Consider the following 21,077-nt stretch of genomic DNA (forward strand, 5'->3'; position numbering starts at 1 on the left):
AGAAGATTTGTACAGTTTTTTTTAACCTCCTCATATACGAAATAAGGAGAAAGTATTGTCATTATTAAAAAATTTGAACTCGGAAATTGGACGAATCTGTACGCTTCAAACCCTCAATAGTGGGGAGAACGTGTCCAAATAACAACTTTTAGGTGTTTTGTCTGCCTGTTTGTGAAAATGATAACGAAAACGCATGTTGAACTAGACGGATGAAATTGGTACATAGACTTTCGAATAGAAATGTTCTCGATAATTACAAAACGCAAATAATTATGTAAAAATTGGTAAACATGTTTAGCATCCAAAATATAGGTCCTTTACTAATTTTGAACTAAATCCGAGCAACAACTGACTATCTGTTGGCCTGTACTTTCGCGAGCATGTTATAGTAATAACTCAGAAATGAAATGGCTTAAATCAATGAAATTCCGTATATTACATTATGATTACAACTTGTAATTCCATATTAAAATCTGGTTTCAATCAGTCTGCAAAAACGCATCCAAAATACATAAATAAAAATGACAGATCCTGACAAAATAAAAATATAATGACATAAATAAAAATGACAGATCCTGACAAAATAAAAATATAATGACATAATATGACATAAATAAAGATGACAGATCCTGACAAAATAAAAATAGAATGACATAATATGACATAAATAAAGATGACAGATCCTGACAAAATAAAAATAGAATGACATAATATGACATAAATAAAGATGACAGATCCTCACAAAATAAAAATATAATGACATAAATAAAAATGACAGATCCTGACAAAATAAAAATATAATGACATAATATGACATAAATAAAGAGGACAGATCCTGACAAAATAAAAATAGAATGACATAATATGACATAAATAAAGATGACAGATCCTGACAAAATAAAAATAGAATGACATAATATGACATAAATAAAGATGACAGATCCTGACAAAATAAAAATAGAATGACATAATATGACATAAATAAAGATGACAGATCCTCACAAAATAAAAATATAATGACATAAATAAAAATGGCAGATCCTGATAAAATAAAAATATAATTACATAGTATGACATAAATAAAAATGACAGATCCTGACAAAATATAAATATTATGACATAATATGACAAATAAAAAAGACAGATCCTGACAAAATAAAAATATTATGACTTAATATGACAAATAAAAATGACAGATCCTGACAAAATAAAAATATAATGACATAAATAAAAATGACAGATCCTGACAAAATAAAAATATAATGACATAATATGACATAAATAAAGAGGACAGATCCTGACAAAATAAAAATAGAATGACATAATATGACATAAATAAAGATGACAGATCCTGACAAAATAAAAATAGAATGACATAATATGACATAAATAAAGATGACAGATCCTGACAAAATAAAAATAGAATGACATAATATGACATAAATAAAGATGACAGATCCTGACAAAATAAAAATAGAATGACATAATATGACATAAATAAAGATGACAGATCCTCACAAAATAAAAATATAATGACATAAATAAAAATGGCAGATCCTGATAAAATAAAAATATAATTACATAGTATGACATAAATAAAAGTGACAGATCCTGACAAAATATAAATATTATGACATAATATGACAAATAAAAAAGACAGATCCTGACAAAATAAAAATATTATGACTTAATATGACAAATAAAAATGACAGATCCTGACAAAATAAAAATATAATGACATAATATGACATAAATAAAAATGACAGATCATGAAATGACTAAAAACCTGCATTTCATAACTATCACTGGCCAATTCGAGATGTTTGTGGCTTTAATCAAAGTCCACAAGTTTTGAGCATTGTATGTTTGTCGTGGGGGGGGGAGGGATAACGCCTTTACTGAGGGAAAGTTTCCCGCTGATTTAGTTTTGAATTACTTCCAAAAAGAAATCGTTTATAGACGATACTTCAACATTTTGTTTACAGGAAATTCGAAGGAATCTCCGAAAAAAGTCCAAACACCGACTGACTGAGTTTTAAAAAATTCGAATTAGCTTCACTAGTTTTATGTATAAAAGTGAATGCAACAGAAGTTTCTTGAATGTTTTACGCAATATTTTTACATCCACGGAAACTCAAATAGAATTAAACGTCGCTATAACCTTCCTTTATTAAGTAAACAACACTGAACTAAAAGCTATTTTGTTAATTAATCTCATTACAATTACCTCAGATAATACAATTAGGATAACGTAAATACTGTTCCGTGAAAAACAAAGAGAAGCTACAAACAAGACAGCTGTCCAACTTTTCTTTTCAATTCAGCTGAGCTAGTTATCTTTCAGTTAATTACAGCTTTAGTTTCCCTTTCTGTTTCTGTGTTATTTTCATCAATCCCAAAGCACTAAATAGTTGACAGAAAACAATGAGTAATTTGCTGAGCACAAATTTACGCTCACTCTATTACCTGGTGTGTGAGTTGGTGATGTTAAGTTTAAAGCCAAATATAAATTGCCTCCATTAAATACATTATTTAATTATTATTTTTTATTTTGGTATCATTTTTCATTATCTAGGTTAATTAAAAATGACATTATAATACATTTAAATGGATTTTCTGACAGAATGAACGGAAATAAATATATAGAAGGCATTTTTTGAAGTGAATATCGCACCCGCCTATATTACAGAGGATAATTTTAATTTCAGTTATAACTGGAGAAAAATACAATGAACATGAGAGAAGTATCCTGTTATTACATTGGTGTGCAAAATTTAAGAAACAATGTAAATTTTAAGCAGGTAACCATGAAATTGCAGAAAAGGGGTTATTGCGATCAGTACAATGAACACATAATTCAGAAGAAAGGTGAGGGGTATGCAAATGTCAGGAAAAAAAACCTCATAGGCGACGTGAGTGTACAAAAAAAGCGTAAAGTCGGGGCGCGCAGCTCAAGACTATAATGAAGGGAAGAACACAGGCGCAATTAAAGACATCCGCTGCAAGTGAAATGAGTTCTTTCGGGAAATATGGCTAAAAGAAATCACTTGGGCAGCTTCACACGTGGAAGAATGATCGAAAAGCTGGTAGAGCGGCGCAGTTTGACCAGTGTAGCTGAACAGTGCAGAACCAACAAAAGTATCGTTTCGCAAGCTTGGAAAGCCTTCCAGACCATAGATACAGCTGTTAAATAGGTACGTGGTGGCTTCCATAGGAAAACAATTCTAGGGGATGACCGACATATCGCCCTTCAGGCGAAAAGAGCCCGATATCAGTCAGCAAGAGCAGATAGATACAGCAAAAGGGCAAAAAGCGTCGCGGTTTACTGTGGCCATACGCATTCACAAAGGTGTCCTATTCGCCCACCACCCTGAACGCTATATCCCTTTAAAAGTTGGCCATCGGTGGCATCGTTTAGAGTGGTGTAAGGAGCACAAAAATTGGACATCTCATCATTGGAGTCGTGTCCTCTTTACGGATGAGAGTCGTTTCACTGCAGCAAAAGATTCTCAACGCCAGTTGACTTGAATAGAGGTCAGAACACGTTTTCATTCTAGTATCATCACGAAAAGAGACCGCAACGGTGGTCCTGGAATTATCGTCAGGGGAGGCATTATGCTGAATGGGCGGACTGAGCTTCAAGTATTGGACAGAGGTTCTGTGATAGGAGATCCTATTATAAGGAGGTGACCCTTCCTCATGTGCGTCTTTCCGAGGGGCTGTTGGACCAGACTTCGTTTTTATGGATGACATTGCACTGCCACCACTGATGTTCAGCAGCTACTGGAAAGTGAAGATATTATTCGAATGGATTGGCCAGTGTTCTCCCCTGATTTAAATCCCATAGAATATGTATGGGATGTTTTGGGGAGACGCCTTGCGGCACGATTACATCCTCCGGGGAACAGCCGTCAACTGAAATAGATACTGATTAAGGAATGGGCCCTATTGCATAAAAAAACTGTTGGACAATCTGGTGCTGAGTATGGAGCGAACGATGCAAAGAAACCATTATAGTAAGGAGAGGGCATATCCCGTAATAAGAAACATCTGTTTGTTGTTCTTTCTCTTGAAAAGGAAATCATGTGCAACGATATTCTGAATTCAATAAAGCCTTTTTGTTTGATTCCATACTATATGCATTATATTCATTTTTGCTCAACTATGCTTTCGTCATTGTTTAATTACAAAATGCTGTATTTCATTTCTGAATTTCGTGTCTCTCAGATGGTTTCCTGTGAAGTTATGGCTAAAAAAAAAAAAAAAACACACACACCTGTTGCTTACGTTTTGCACACCAGAGTATATTCTACCACCTTTGGCAACCAGCTGGTTCGATGAAATTGTTCTTAAAATTGTCAATTAATTATTTTATATAACTTCTCTAAGAGGTTTTCTCAGTAAAATAGCCATATTTAATCTAGGGAGTTGGAGTTGGATAGATATGTAACCGCGTTCTGTTACAGAAACTTTACATCACTTCTGTTCATTGTGCTGTGCAGTTTTCTAATATTTTATCTATATCTTTATACTGGTAATTATTTTATTTATAGATCTGTGATCAAATTTCAATTAACGAAAAAACCTTCTTTAACTAATGCAAAAATCATAACTATTTAAAAAATGAATGCATTAAAAAATTTATAATTATTTAATATTAAGTTGAAAGTTTGTTACAAGCCTAACAAAAATCAAAACATTTTTAAAGGTATATTATAAATTGAAACCTATTCCTCGTAGATAGATAAGACGTATCTCCCTATCATCATCATCATCAATGGAAGAAAAATTCAGAAAGAAATATGTATAGCAAAAATGAAAATTATTTGAGTTTCTTTACAACCGTGGAAGATTTATACTGCTTCGAAATAAAATGAATTTTTTAAAAAAAAATTATTAGAAATAGACAGAAAAAAACTATACAGTATCTTTGAAAAGATAAATTTTTGATTTTTGCAACGGTGTAAAACTTATTTTTTGAACTATAAAATTTTTGGCACTTACAGTGAAAAAGGTCAAAATTTGAATTAATTAAAGTTTTATCTGATTAAATTTAATAATATTTAAAATTAATAATTTGACATTTAGTTAAAATGATAATTTAAAATTAACAATTAGTTCTTTATATTTACATATTTAAAGTTGGCGTGCTACAAATGTATTAATTCTAAGCCAATCAATCCTCACTGTAGACTGACAAACTTATTTACACAATTTGATACCTCTCCATATCTGTCTTTTTTATTAGCATAAATAAAAGAAGATAAGATTACGTAACCCCCTATGTAGGTAGAGGGGGTTACCTCCCTTTTTTCGATTTTAAGAAAAGAGAAAAATATTTTCCTTGCACTTTGCTGAAATCTTCGTTTAAAGAGATATCCTATATTTGGATTTTGCTATTAACTGAAATCTGAAATTTATTTAAAAAAATAGGATATTCTATTAGTATTGTAATGTCTTGAGAAGGAAAACATAGTTTTAAAAGCACACAAGACATTTATTCACAGACATAGACAATAAGTAACATGAAACACAAATAAAAAACAGGTTTAACATTTTAAAATCCTGTGGGGTTATCAAAACCAAACTAATTTAAAATCGCTAAATATAAAAAATTCAGGATTCGGCCATCATACAGAGAAAAACCCAAAGTCTCTCTCTCCTTCTCGCTTCATCCTTTCTTTTTATTCCGTCTAAGCCCATCTCACTTCAGTTGAACTCCCAATAAGACTGAAGAGGTTCCAACAAATTCGGCTCCAGAGCGACTTGACTTTAAATGAGCCGCAGACGGTACAGTACCTTTATCTTTTTTCATTCTTTTGTATGAAATCCACAATGAGTAAATATCACAGTCGATAAATCTTATCTAGACATCTTGACGAATCCTCACGTTTTGGTCTTCTCTGAATTTGAACAAGAAATTGTTATCATAATTAGTCCTTCATTGTATCAATTATCAACCTTCAATGTCCTTCAGTTATCATAATTATTCCTTCTCCTTCAATAATTTGTCCAACTCTATAACACAGAAAAGCAAGTTTGATGAAAGAAATTATATATCTTCAAATGGGACACATGTAGAAAATTTAGATTTCAAATTTTGGAGGAAATCCATCTGTGTGAAATATTTTTCTGTTCATTCTCATGCATTAGAGCACAATAGTTCAAAAACTTTAAAAAAAAACCCTAATTAAATGAAAATTGGAACATAGCGTTATTTGGAGCATTGTAGATAGGTGACAAATTTTGAAAAATTTGTCGACAAACTGCATAATTTGCATTCTAATTCGAGTTATGAGAACATGATAACTCATAAATATCACAAACGAAGGAGTTAGATTTATAGTATATTCTCTTTTATTTTTTTTATAAATGGAAATGAAAACATTTATTTCAAATTATGTGGTACAATTTAAAATGCATCATCATTATTTCAATATCAATCATTCATTTTTTATAACTTCATTACAGTTTAGTTAAGAAAGAATTAAATAAGAATTTTATTCATTTTTTTACATATATTTATTTAAACTTGCTTCAAGTTTGTAAAGATATATTATTGTATGCAAATGTTTCTTAAGAGATAAATGGCGAACCTAACGGTATAGAATGTTAATATTCCGTCAGTCGGGCCTTATCCGACAGATAGACATTTATTTTCTTCAGTAACTAGACGACACTATGTCTGAGAGAAAATTCTTTTTTGCTATCTTACTTTTGCTTTGAAAAAGTATTATTGAGTTTTCTCTTGTATCTATTTGAAATGTTGTGTTGAGACTTATGGCACTTTACAAGTCCACTGATAGTTATCTCCCAGCGATTTAAACCCAGGGAACGTGTCTTGCTTTTTTCAGCAGCGCCAACAAAGACCAAGAGCACTACTTAGGTACACACATGTCACAATCCTTTTTACCGGGCGGACTTCATACATGCATTTCATTGACTCATCTACAGATTGTAATTTAGACCTGAATCAGAGAACTGATCACCTCTACGCCAGTACCCCCAGTGATTTTACGCTCGCCATGGAGGACTTTGTGACTATGACATATTTACACGTGCGCCAGCCACCACATACACACACGGAGAGCCCTCGGTCGGCGGGGTTCGAATTTGCAATCCAAGACATGCGAATCCAACGCCCTACCAACCATGCTATCCCGGCCAATCTATTTTAAATTAAGTTTATATATCTATATTATTCTATTAGTAAGCTATATTATTTACTAATATTAATAATATATACTGGTGGTACGTATGTGGTGTAACCACATTTGTTTGAAAAAAAAACACGTTAGTTATGGAACACTTCTATGCAAATAATAGCAATACAGTCCTTGAACACATTTGGATCTTAATAATAAGCTAATCGATCGTTAATACACTGCTTGCCCTTAAAATTGCAGCACCAGGAGGAATTATCTAACGAAAGTAAAAATCGCATGAAAGGAAGAAGAGTTTGGAATATGCAAAGGATTAACATTTCAGCGCATTTAGACGACGCAGGAGGGAGAAACGGCAACTGAATCACTGTATTAAAAAAGTTTTCTGTGAATTTTTCTTTCGGAAAGCGCAATGTGAGGTTGGAGTTTGCTCAGAATATCGTGTTATGCCTCTAATAATAAGAAGAAATGCTTACCAGCGAGTGTCGAAATTCGGTAGAGGCAGGATCGTTGCGATCGAGAGTGTGAATTATCGTTCCATGACATCGTCCACAAAGAACGATGTTAAATGATATACAACTTTTTTTAAAATTAGGATACTTTACTTCCTCCATTAGATTACGAAAGTTATTCTTAGGTTCTGAACTAGGTGCTTTTAAAATTATCTCATTTTGAAGAAGAAAACTTCGATTTCCGCAAGAGATAAAGAGAATATATAATATATATTGTCAGTTATTTCTTCCAAATCAACACTACAAAATGGTTAACATATGAATGTAACATTTGGTTTCTTTTAGTATGCGCGTCTTAGGTCTTAGTAAAGGCGGTCACCTCCAAATATATTGGTAGTTCACCCGTCGAACGCGATCGACTTAATGCCCACCCCTGACTAAAAGCATAACCGTGAATGCTGCAATTAATTTATTTTGATAAATCAAATTTAGCAAGAAACTAGAATAATACAATTCCCATACCTGTCATAATTCACATCATGATGGATTTTGTCTTTTATGCCAATTTTTACATGAATTCAATTCTTAAAAAAATTAATCCTTTTTCTAAAAAAAGGCAAATCTACACTAAATGTAACGCACTTCAAATTAAATTTTACAAACATTCTTTCGGATGAAACCTAAAGAAGTCGATTTGATGAATTTAAATTGTCATGCTAATCATGCGTAAAATGTTTTGTTGCTTCAAGAAATTGGAACATTTTGAAAAATTATTTTACATGCCATTCTTTATTTTTTTAAAAAAAGCAAGAAACATCACTTTTTGAATCTGTGCCAAGGTAATTTAATCTTTTTGTGTTATCCAAAAGATAAGATAAAAAGTTGAATAATTTTAATATCTTATTTGTTTAAAATTACATAGATTTTTTTTTCTTTCAAGAAAATTCTTTCTTTCACCATCGATCTTAATTAGGCAAACATCTGACATGAAGGCCGTCCTCTCAAGATTCCGCTTTTATTTTTGTATTTTGCAAAAATCTGTCAGTGGTAAAAAAGAAAAGAAATCAACTTTATCCTTTTAAAAAGTTTCAACAGAGCTTTGAAAAAATATTAGATCAATATTAGAATTTCTGTCCATCGATAACCAAAAAAAAAAAAAAAAAAATCGATCAATTTCTCTCTCACCGATTAAAAAAAAATGTTTTTTACATTTTCATCTGTATGCGAAATTCTAACTTTTTTAAAAAATTCATAATAGGGAAGCACTGGTATGTACGAAATATCATATGTGCTTTTCCATATGTACTCTTTTCCTGTACGAAATTATGTGCTATTCCTTATGTACACTTTAAGTATGTGAAATTATGTGTATTTCTTCAAGTATGCGTTTCGCGTATGAAATATCGTTTCGCGTATGCGTTTCGCATATTATGTGTTATTTCTCATGTTCGATCTACGTATAAGAAATATCATATGTATATAATGTATTAGGGTGTACGAAATATCATATGTGTATGCAGTTTTATTCCTAGTTTACGATTTACGTATAGGAAATATCATATGTATGTTATGTGCTATTCCTCATGTACAAAATATCACGTTTATATTATGCGCTATTGTTCATGTATGAAATATCATGTGCATGTTATGTGATATTCCTCATGTACGATTTATGTATATGAAATATCATATGTATATAATGTGCAATTACTCATGCACGAAATATCATGTATATATTATTTGCTATTCATGTATATATTATATATTATTTGCAGAATGTACGTTTTACGTGTACGAAATATCATATGCGTATTATGTGTTATTCCTCATGTACGATTTACGTATATGAAATATCATATGTATATTATGTGTTATTCCTCATGTACGATTTACGTATATGAAATATCATATGTAAATTATGTTTTATTCCTCATGTATGATTTACTTACATGAAATAACATATGTATATTATATTTTATTCCTTATGTAAGATTTATTTATATGAAATATTATACGTATATTAAGTGTTATTCCACACGTATGAAATATCATGTGTATAATATGCGCTGTTTCTCATTTACACTTTATGTGTACAAAGATACAGGGCATCCACACTCTAATATTAAATCATTAGATATATATATATATTCCAAATTAGAAAAGGCCAGAAGAATTATATTTCATGTTGCTTATAAATATATTTCTCAAGAAATTACGAAATGAAACATTTTATAAGTATCCAGTCCTATAAATAATAATTAGTAAAATATTTCTAATTCTGTAGCATTTTAAACAAACAAACGAATACGTGACAAATCTGAGATAAGATTGTTATGAAGATTTGAAAATCTCTATTTTAGATGATATTTGCAGCTAAACCAAGGACCTCGGAAAAGAGAACTTTGGGGATTATTTGCAAATTGAATTATGCATTGTTGTGTTAATAAGTTTAGATTTTTTTTACCAAACCTTTACTTTTTTTTTATCGGACAAGAAATATTATATTTCTATTATTATTTATGTATGCATTCAATATTTATTTTATTTTCTTCTATTGAATAAATAAAGAAATAAAAAATTACAATCACATTTCGATTTTATTCAAGTATTTAGCTTTTTCTAATTAAGAATTTTCTATAAGACCTATGTTAAAGTTAAACAGCTACAATTCAAGAGGATTTAGTCATGAAAAAATGCTTTTTATGACATGTTTTGAATTATAAAGTATTTTTATGTTCTTGCCTGCGAAGTATAGTGAAAGTGTTGTTATACTAAAAGAAAAGGGAATTCGAGATTTGGGCGAATATCAGATCTCACCTGTGTCCGAAAAACACATTTTTGGCATTATGCGTGTCTAATTTTGAGTGAAATATATTCCGAGAAAGTTTATTGGTCTGACTGTTTGAATACAAATAAACACAATAATTACAAAACGAGAGAGCTAGATGGATAAAATTTGGTACATGAATTTAAGATCTAAGGTGTATATACCAATCTAATCAGGAAGCAAATCCGTCAATGAGAGACCATGTGTCCTTTTGTATTTTCTCAAGCATATCATCGCAATATATGAAACAACCTGTAACTTAAATATATGAAATTGGATATGTGATTGGGTGACAACAATTGTAGCTTTTTGTAAAACTTTGACTCGTCTAAAACCCAAATTCGATTTTCGGCTGCTATTGGCCGCATGCCTAGTTGACTCCAGAAAAAAAAAATCGACGAAAATCCCATGATAGTTTTAGCATAAATGCTAAATTCATGCCAAAGATCAATATTTCGTAACTATTCTATGCCAATGTCTTGCAAATGATTCGTTGTTTTTATCCGAGGTCTTCAGTTTTATACTTGAAGAGAAGAATAACATCTTTATTGGAGAGTATGTGTGAAAGATTTGAAGAGACCACTTCTGCTAGTTACTAAGTATGCCAGATACAATTGGGGGACCGTATAATAAGTTTGAATTTCGCAATTGATTTAAAAATATATTTATTGAATTAAACTATCTGTAATATAATTTTTCTCAAAATTTAAAGCCTTTTTCTATATACAGGTGGTTATCAAAATAATGGAAACACCTGTGAATAAAAGTGACATTTTTGAATGCGCTTCGTAAGCATTAAAGTATAATAACAGACAACATATTTTAAAAAAAAATAGCAATTTTCTGCATACACACAGCGCGGCAAGACAAGCTCGGCAAAACAAAATAGTGGGAAGAAAAGAAAAGCTCAGTGAAAGAGACCGACGGGTATTGAAGCGGATTGTAATGTCTAAAAAGCGAACGACTACAGCAAAAGTGACCGCAGAGCTCAATCCTCATCTGGTTTCTCCAGTGTCAGTAATTGCAGTTAGAAGGCATCTACATAAAAAGAACATTTATGGGAGAGCAGCAATTCCGAAGCCACTTGTCACAGATGCTAATAGTAAACGTCGTCTATAGTGGTATCACACCCAGAAAACCTGGTCGATTGATAAGTGGAAGAGAGTAATATGATCTGGCAAATCGTGTTTCACATTACAATAGGACAGGTGCACGTTTAGAGGACACCTGCACAAGCGTATGACCTTGATTGTCTCCTTCCAACGGTCAAACATGGGTGTGGATCTCTCATGATATGGGCAACCATATCGTGGTTATCTGCTGGACCAATCGTAACCCTGAAAAGAAAGATCATTGGGGAGAAGTAGAGATAAATTTTAGTTGAACAGGTCCATCCTATGATGCACATTTTATTTTCTGCAAGAGATGGAATTTTCCAGGATGATAATGCACCTATTAATGCTGCGAGACTTGTCCAATCATGATTTGATGAACACGAGAATGAAGTTAAACATCTGCCTTGGCCCGCACAGTCACCCAACACTCAATATAACTGAACCGTTATGATTTATTTTAGAGCGTTCAATAATGAATCGATATCCTCTATCGGCATCTCTCCCTGAACTTTCACAAATATCTCAAGGAAGAATGGTACAATATTCCACTAAACACTATTTAACACTTGTATGAATCGATTCCTAGGCGAATCCAAGCTGTATTACATGCCAAAGGAGGTCTTACACCAGACTAATAAAGGATTCTTTATAAATCTAAGGTGCTTCCATTATTTTGATAAACATCTGCATAAGTCTCTAAAAATTAAGAAATTAGATATTGGGCTACGATGAGAGAGGGCATTTTGTATACAAAAATGCCAATATTTGATTTGTCTCTTACTGAACAAAAAAAAAATATTTTTTTTCCCTTTCAGATGAAAATTTCGACTGATGAATGGTTGTCTGAAAAGCTTGATATTTTTAAAACAGATGTAGATGTTTAACTTTATCAGCATGAGGAATTCCAATTCTCTATTTCCTTCCCATTTAATGTATTAGTCATGGTGTGAAAATAAATATCAGGAGCAACTGTTGGAATTACGTCAATATGAAAAAGGTTTCTTAGGAAAGAAGAACATACATGGCTAACAGGAAATCCAAATGTTATTCTTTTTCTTCGTAATTACGGGGAGATTAAATTTTTAAGACATGTTTAGCAGTTTTTTTTGTTAGAAAAATGACCAGGCTTGACGATATAAAATAGAAGAAATGAGACTGTGTGAAAGTATTTTGAACTTTTATAGCATTCCTGTTAAATCTGAAGAGAAAGTTTTCTTGGTTTCATCAAGTAAAGAAATAAGAGCAAGAAGAGTTTAGAAATTAAAGTGAAGTCTGAGTTTGAATGATTAGAAAATAATTATTTTTAGAAAGCTGATAAACTGAAACTATAACACATACGTACATTCATGCACTCACACAAACGCACGATAAGAAAAAATATTTATAAAATGCATGGAATGTATGAAAAATGCATGAGGTTTTTATTAACCGAGAAAGGAATCGAAATTTTTTAATTGATTTGAAAGAAACCCTTTCTAGAAAAATTTAAAGATCTTACAATATTAAACTTGAAATTTACATTGTTAATTTTACAATAAAACTATTTGATATAAATTGTGCATTTTATTTTTATTCTTTTCATTTCGATTATTATTCATTTGCAAAAATTTGATATTTAGTTGTTTGTTTTGAATTAAAAACTAGTTTCTTTTTATATAATGCTTAAAACTTTAATAATATTTTTGATCATAAAAGCTAATGCATTAGAATTTATGATTTTTGTTGAAAAATACAAATATATATCTAGTGCATTTTATAAATTTGCTGGTATTGCAAAAGGTATTAGTTTTTATAAAGTGACCTTTTTATTAAGAATTATTGTATATTTTTGAAAACTTCTAATTTATTTGTTTTAAAAATGATACAAATTTTCATATTTATTCATTTAGATTTTACCTATCTGATTTGAAATAATAACAGCATTCTTAAATTTTACTGAAGAAATATAATGTTCATAAACATTAAATGCCATATACATTGTCTATTCAACAATAGAAGCAAATCATTCCAATATCTAATTTTGCTTTTGTGATTCTTTTTCTACAATCGCACATCCTGTTGTCTTTTGTTTCGATGCTAAGCTTATGATAGAACCAATCAGAAAATGCTAAGTTGCACATTGTATTGAAATAACAATGATTCTCACTATGATCTTTTGTAATCCGACAAAAAAACTTACAAAGGTGCATAAGATGAAGAAAAAAAAATATCAGAATCATTGCATTGAAAATTAGCTATTGTTTTGTTGAAATACATTTCAAGGCGAAATGGGAAAAAAAATTAAAATGGTAATTTCTATCTTTTATTTTTAACTTTCTCATTTTTCTGATCAAAATTGCTTTTGAAACGATAAAAAAATAATGGTTTTCAAAATCTAAAACTACAAAATAAAAGAAATAAAAAATAATAATATTTAGAACTCAATTTAGTTTTCTTGTTTTAAGAAGAAAAATATACATGTATGCAAATACGCTAATGTTTATATTTCTTGCGAAAGGCAGTCTTCCGATAAGCAATAAAAGTCGCATCGTGAATTTTGCGTTATTTTTAAATTCTTTTATTTATCTTGAAATTTTCCATGCTTGCAATAATGGGATTTTGCAATCGATTTTTTTATTCACTTATTGATCCACTAGCATTTTTCTATAACCACAAAGAAATAAATAGTTCTCAATAAAAATTATATTTAACTGTTTTTGAACTTAATTATCAGGCTTAATTTTCTGTGAATTCCAGGAAAAAAATTATTCAAATAATTCCAGGAAACTACAATAATGGATTGTAAATAAAAGATTAAAATGTAGAAAATAATAAAAAAATGTTATTTAAAATATTAATTTTTTTTTCTGAATCAAAATTACTGATTGCAAAATAAATTCCTATAAGCATAATGCATTAAAATTTGTATTTTAAAATATTTAAGTCCGATACTCAATATATTGAAAAATTTCTAAGCAGTCATAAAAAACTTTCCTTTTATTTTATTCTTTTGATAATATTTTCTACTTTTTGTTACACTTATGAAAGTTATTTTAGAATATTGTTTTAAAGAGAAGAATAAAATGTAGAAAAATAAAAACAAAACATTTTTAACCCCTTTTTATGATTTATAATTATTGTTTTCAAAACAAATTCCTAAATGCATAGTGCCCTAAAATTTTAGCATTTTAAAGAAATTAAGCGCAGTGCTTTTCAGATTAAAAATTTCTTAGCAGTCACTAAAAATTTTATTTCGAATTCTTTATTTTTGATGATATTTTCTACTTCTTAGTTTATATATGAAAGTTATTTCAGACTTTTTAAATGAATGAATTTGATGCCTAACCATGGCCATTTCAAGAATGTTGGCCATGACTTCAGCCTATACTCCGTGAATTATAAATTGTAGATGGGCTGTATCAAATTAGTGACCAGACATTGTGTAACTTTAAAACAGAGCATATTCTTGTATTGAAATCCAATAGATTTATAGAAATCGTAAATAAGCAGTTTTAAGGAGGCCTTTGAAATTCATAAAAATCTGCTGAGTTAATGAGATTTGCAGTAGCAAAATTGAAATGTGTGAATAAATAAAGATTCATTATATTTATATTTAAATAGTTATATTTATATTAAATGAGTTTAGACCTCTGTGCGAATTTTTTTAAAATAATTTGTATTGTTTACATGGTTTCAGATTATTTTAATTTTTTCTCATTTATTTGATTTTCTAAATTTCATTTCCAAATCTGGAAGTACTTTGCTTCACGGAAAAATTAAGGAAATTATAATGTAGTGCATAATTCATCGAATACTACTTCTAATTTTCAAGAAAGTTTAGGAGCTATAATAATTATTTATTTTTTATAGAAAATAAACTTGCAAAACCTTTATTGAAATTTAGATTCATTTTGGATAAAATGCAAAATTTGCAGTTATTTATATTAAAAAATTAAGCATAAACTGTTTGAATTGGAACTGATTTTTTAAATAGTAAAACATAGATTAAAAAAAAAGTAGAAAATCTTAGGAATAATAAAATAAATCAAGGAATCATAAGTATATCAATTAAGGGAAAGAAAAAAAATTGCCACTGTAAGAAAAACCAAAATGAGAAATATCCATTAGAAAAAGAGTTGCTAGTAACAATAAAAAAAAGGAGGGAAACTAATTTCTTTTCGTTGTTTGTTTTTTAAGAAATAAAAATTTTAAATCATTCAAAATACTATATTGTCGTGAACAGGTTCATCGCGATATGGGATTAAGCAATTTTAAATGAGCTTGGACAAACATTTTATACATTATAATTATCTATAAATAATCTTAAATTTATTAATATTATCTATAAATATATTTTATATATTATAATTATCTGTAAATAATATTTATTGACAGATATTTATGTTTAATAAAAAATACACTGTAGGAATAATTTAAATCTTGGCTATTAACTTATTTTCAAAACTTGCAAATATATAGTAAGTAACAAATCAATGTAATATGAGAAATCTTACTGAGAAATTTAATAGAATAAAAATTGTATTATGAAAATAAATTAAATGAATGTTTAAATATACTTGATTATACATGTAACATATTAATTATTATTAGATTAGAAAAATTGGTAATTTTTCTGTATCACCTTATAAGCTATTAATTGAATTAACAAAATATAAATTTGCTATAAATTTCCTTGAGATGACTGAATATAGTAATGTAACAAATAGATGTTATATGATATTACTGGGCGATCTAAGAGAAAATTAATTGCATTATATAAAGAGATAAACAGAATATTTTATTATGTAAGAAATATATTCTAAAAACATATATATGTTTTTCCATTATTAGGATAGTGAAATAGGTATTTTTTTACTAAATTATTTCATAAGCGGCTTATTGAATATACAATAACTTCTTTCAATAACAAGTGAACAATTTTCAAACCACATGCTTTCGTATATTTGTGTTCTAGTCTTTTCCTTTTATCGGGTCAAAAGTTATCATTCCTGACAAACAGCTACATTTTGATTGCTTATTTTAACGGCAAAAATATTTTATCTTTAAACAGGATTCTGTGTGTTCTTTGCATCCTTTTTTAGATATAACGTCAAGAGTTTTGTATTTTAACAGCGTTACTTATTACCATAAAATTTTGCTGTTTAAATTTCAATATAAATCAAAGTAAGAAATTGATTATTTTAGCTAAGATAGTGTAAACAAATATCACTTGACTTTGATTAAGAATTTTTAAATTTACCAAGAGTCTAAATATTATTTATGATTACTTAAGAAAAAACAATTCAATCTTTAATTTTATTATGTTATAAATTATAAAATAGTAGGTAATTGATTTGTGGCTTCATATAACTTCAAGTATTAGTAAGGGAATATTTAATTTCAGGATTCAATTGAAATTTATCTCTTTACTTTTTGATAATTTCAACATTGACAGGGTTCATTTCTAAATTATAATCTATGATTTTTCCATATTTACCATTAAAAAAGTCTTCTTTATTTACACACTTCCTAATTTAAAACGATTTGAGTAAGTTTACTAAAAATCTTAAATTATGACATAAGGAACTCAAACTGTTTACAAAGCATTTATTACTTATTATCATTAACAGTGTAACGTATTCTGAAACTCAAAAATAAGATAAAAAATATTCGCTACTAAATTAGAGCATAGCAAACAAAGAAATGCCAAGCAAACATAATCATTTCATGCACATTATATTGAGGCCTCACATAAATTTTAACAATGCCTGCAGTGTGTTCTTCTTTGCGTTGAAAAGCAGTAAAATGTTCGAAGTTTATGCAAAGAAATACTTCTCGAAAACAAAAAGCGACAAAATCTGCTAAAAGTTTTCAGGCTAGGTTTAGGCAGCTACAACAAACATAATAGGGTTGTAAATTATAGATGTTAAAGGAACGGAAAGCACGAAGAGAATCTAGGACGGAAGCATTTTATTCAAAGTGCAAATAACAGTTTCATGCATAAAAAAAGCCCTGAAATCAACAGAAAAGCAGAAATGAGGATGGTTCAAGAACCTCTTAAAATCTACAAAAGTTGCTTCTGTCAGAATTTAAAGTTTGCTTCTAAAATTATAATAATGTAGTTATGTCTATTTTTGGTTTATATTTTTGGTTCGTTATTTCAAATGATTTCCTTTAAAAATATTTCTTCGATAAAACATATAGTTTTATAAAATTGTGAATTTTACAGTTTGGAGGTGACTTAAAATTTTATTTGGAACTCGCTATTTTTTATAATATTTTCTACTTTTTTAGTTTAGTCTATGAAAGTTATTTTAGATTTTTAAATGAAGGAATTTGATGCCTGTCTAGGGCTATTTCGAAAATTTTAACCGTGACCTAATCCGTGAATAATAAATTGTAGATGGATTGCATCAAATTAGTGACTAGATATTGTGTAACTTTAAAATAGATAAACAGTTTTAAGTAGACTTTTTAAATTCATGAAACAAGAGATCTATTGAGATAATAAGATTTGCAATAGCAATTATGTGTGGATAAAAAAAGAATTATTACACTTACAATATATTTAAATAGAAAAGATTTTAGAGAGTTGTATTAATTATTTCTAAATACTTTGTTTTAGAAATAATTCATTCAGAATTTCATATTATTTTAGATTTTTCTCATTTAGCTGCTTTTCTAAATTTCATTTCCAAATCTGGAATCAATTAGGTTAACACAAAAATTTATAAGATTGAAATCTAGGGCATAATTCATGTAATAGTATATCGAATTTTCAGAAAGGGTTTGGAGTTATAATAATAATTTATTTGTCATATAAAATCCTTTTGCAAAACTTTCATTGAAACTTAGATTCATTTTGGATAAAATGCAAAATATGCAGTTATTTGTGTTCAAAAATTAAGCCTAAACTACCCGATTGAAAGTGATGCTTTAAATAGTAAAGCATAGATTTAACAAAAACTGGAAATTCTTGAGGAATAGTAAAAGAAATAAAGGAATAATGACTATATGAAGTAAAATAAAGAAAAAAGTGCATCTCCAAAAAATGACAATGAGAAAAATATAATAAAAAAAAGTTGCTAGTAACGATAAAAAAAAAGGAGGGAAACGAATTTCTTTACTATAAATATCTCATTTTTCTTATGCAACCTACCCCTTAGGGAATATCTGTAAAGTCCAGTTACTGCAGCTACATCAAACTCTTTACAATCTGTGCCTACTTTCATCACGGATATGTTTTAAAAATCAAAGCCAAATAACGGTTATTACAATGCATTGTAGGAAAGTTTCGACCTTGCCATAAAATATTTCTTCATTGAAGAATATTTTGAAAATGCTATTTTTGACAAAGACAAAGACAAACAATTATCGATTATTCTCTTATCTAATTTTAGCGAGCATAAATCTATTAGAATTATACTTTCTTTTCATAGCTTGGTTTTTTTAAGGAATAAAAATTTAAAATCATTCAAAGTACTGTAACGTCGCGACCAGGTTGATCGCGATATGGAATTGAGCAATTTTAAATAAAGTTGAACAAAACTTTTATGTATATAATTAACTATAAATAATCTTAAATATATTAATAATTATCTATAAATATATTTTAAATATTATAATCATCTGTAAATAATATTTATTTCATATTTATGTTTTATAAAAGAAAAATTATAGGAATAATTTAAATCTTGGCTATTCACTTATTTGCAAAACATACAAATAATCACCGAAGGATATTGCAAATTTGTAAAGATCCAAAATTTCTCAAAATTCATTTAGATTGGCTATTATTTTCTGACAGTTATCACTGATGGAACTTTCTAAGGTTAGTCATTCAAACTTCACAAATCTCGAAGAGAAAAAAAAAGCAATCTTAGTCTAAGTAATTCTGAATGCTTTTTTAAAGATAAATTTAAGTATTTCTCGATATTGTTTAATTATTCTGGAGAAATTATATGTTGTTGTTCGCATATGTTAGGAACACAATTTATCTCAGATAAAGTCATTCAGATTGCAACTTCATCACTTTCCATTGCATTGCTGCTTCGCCGCATATAAAATATTTTGGAGATTTTTATTCTGGTCATGAAATTTGAAATCATCTTGAAATCTACTTTACTGTTGGATATTCTATCGCTGTAATAAGCAAAAAAAAAAAAAAAAATGTAGCGGTTGATTGATAATACGATAATATTAAATTGCGGATAAAATCAAATGTTCTTGGGATGACTTGATATAGTAATGTAACAAATAGATGTAATATGATAAATGATTACTGGGCAATCTAACAAAATAATAATTGTATTATAGAAAGAGATAAACGGATTATTTTATTATATAAGAAATATATGTTTTTCCATTATCAAGATAGATAAATCGTTATTTTTTCTTGAATTAATTCATAAGCTGTTTATTGAATATACACAATACAGCATTTTTTTTCAATTACAAATGAACAATTTTTCAAACCACATGCTTTCATCTATTAGTGTTCTAGTCTTTTCCTTTTATCGGGCCAAAACTTATCATCCATTATAAACAGCAACATTTTGACTTCTTATTTTACCTTCAAAAATATTTTATCTTCAAATAGGATTCTGTCTCTTCTTTGCATCCTTTTTTAGATATATCTTCAAGAGTTTTGTATTCTAACGGCATTACTTATTACCATAAAACTTTGTTGTTTAAATTTCAATAAAAATCAAAATAATTAATTGATTATTTTAGCTACGATAGAGTACACAATTATCACTAGATTTTGATTAAGAATCTTTAAATTTGCGTAGAGTTTACTCATTATTTATGATAATTTACAATAAGATAAAACAATCCTATCTTTAATTTTATTATGTTATAAGTTATAAAATAGTTGATAATTGATTTTTGAACTCATATAACTTCGAACATTAAAAAGTAAATATTTAATTCCTGGATTCTAATAAAATTTTTATGTATATTTTTTTGAGAGTTTCAATATTGATAATGTTAAATGTCATAATTATAATATATAATTTTTCCATATTTAATTTCTAAACGTTTTCGTGATTAACGAACTTTCTAACTGATTTGCCTAAGTTTGCTAAAAATCTTATATTATTACATAAAGAACTCAAACTGTTTACAAAGCATTAATTGCTTATTATCTCTAACAGTGTAACGTATTCTGAAACTCAAAAATAAGAAATAAAACATTCGCTACTAAATTAGTGCATAGGAAACAAAGAAATGCCAAGCAAACATAGTCATTTCAAGCACATTATATTGAGGCCTTACATAAATTTTAACAATGCCTCCAGTGTGTTTTTCTTTCCTCTGAAAGCAGTAAAACGTTCGAAGTTTATGCAAAGAAATACCTCCCGTAAACAAGAAGCGAGGTCTGCTAAAAGTTTTCAGGCTAGATTTAGGCAATTACAGCAAACATAATAGGGTTGTAAATTATAGATGTTAAAGGAACGAAGACCTCGAAGAGAATATAGGACGGAAACGCTCTATTGAAAAAACAAATAACTGTTTTATGCTTAAAAAACGCTCTGAA

This window comes from Argiope bruennichi, chromosome 4 (assembly GCF_947563725.1).
Source record: "Argiope bruennichi chromosome 4, qqArgBrue1.1, whole genome shotgun sequence".
Lineage (NCBI taxonomy): Eukaryota > Metazoa > Arthropoda > Arachnida > Araneae > Araneidae > Argiope > Argiope bruennichi.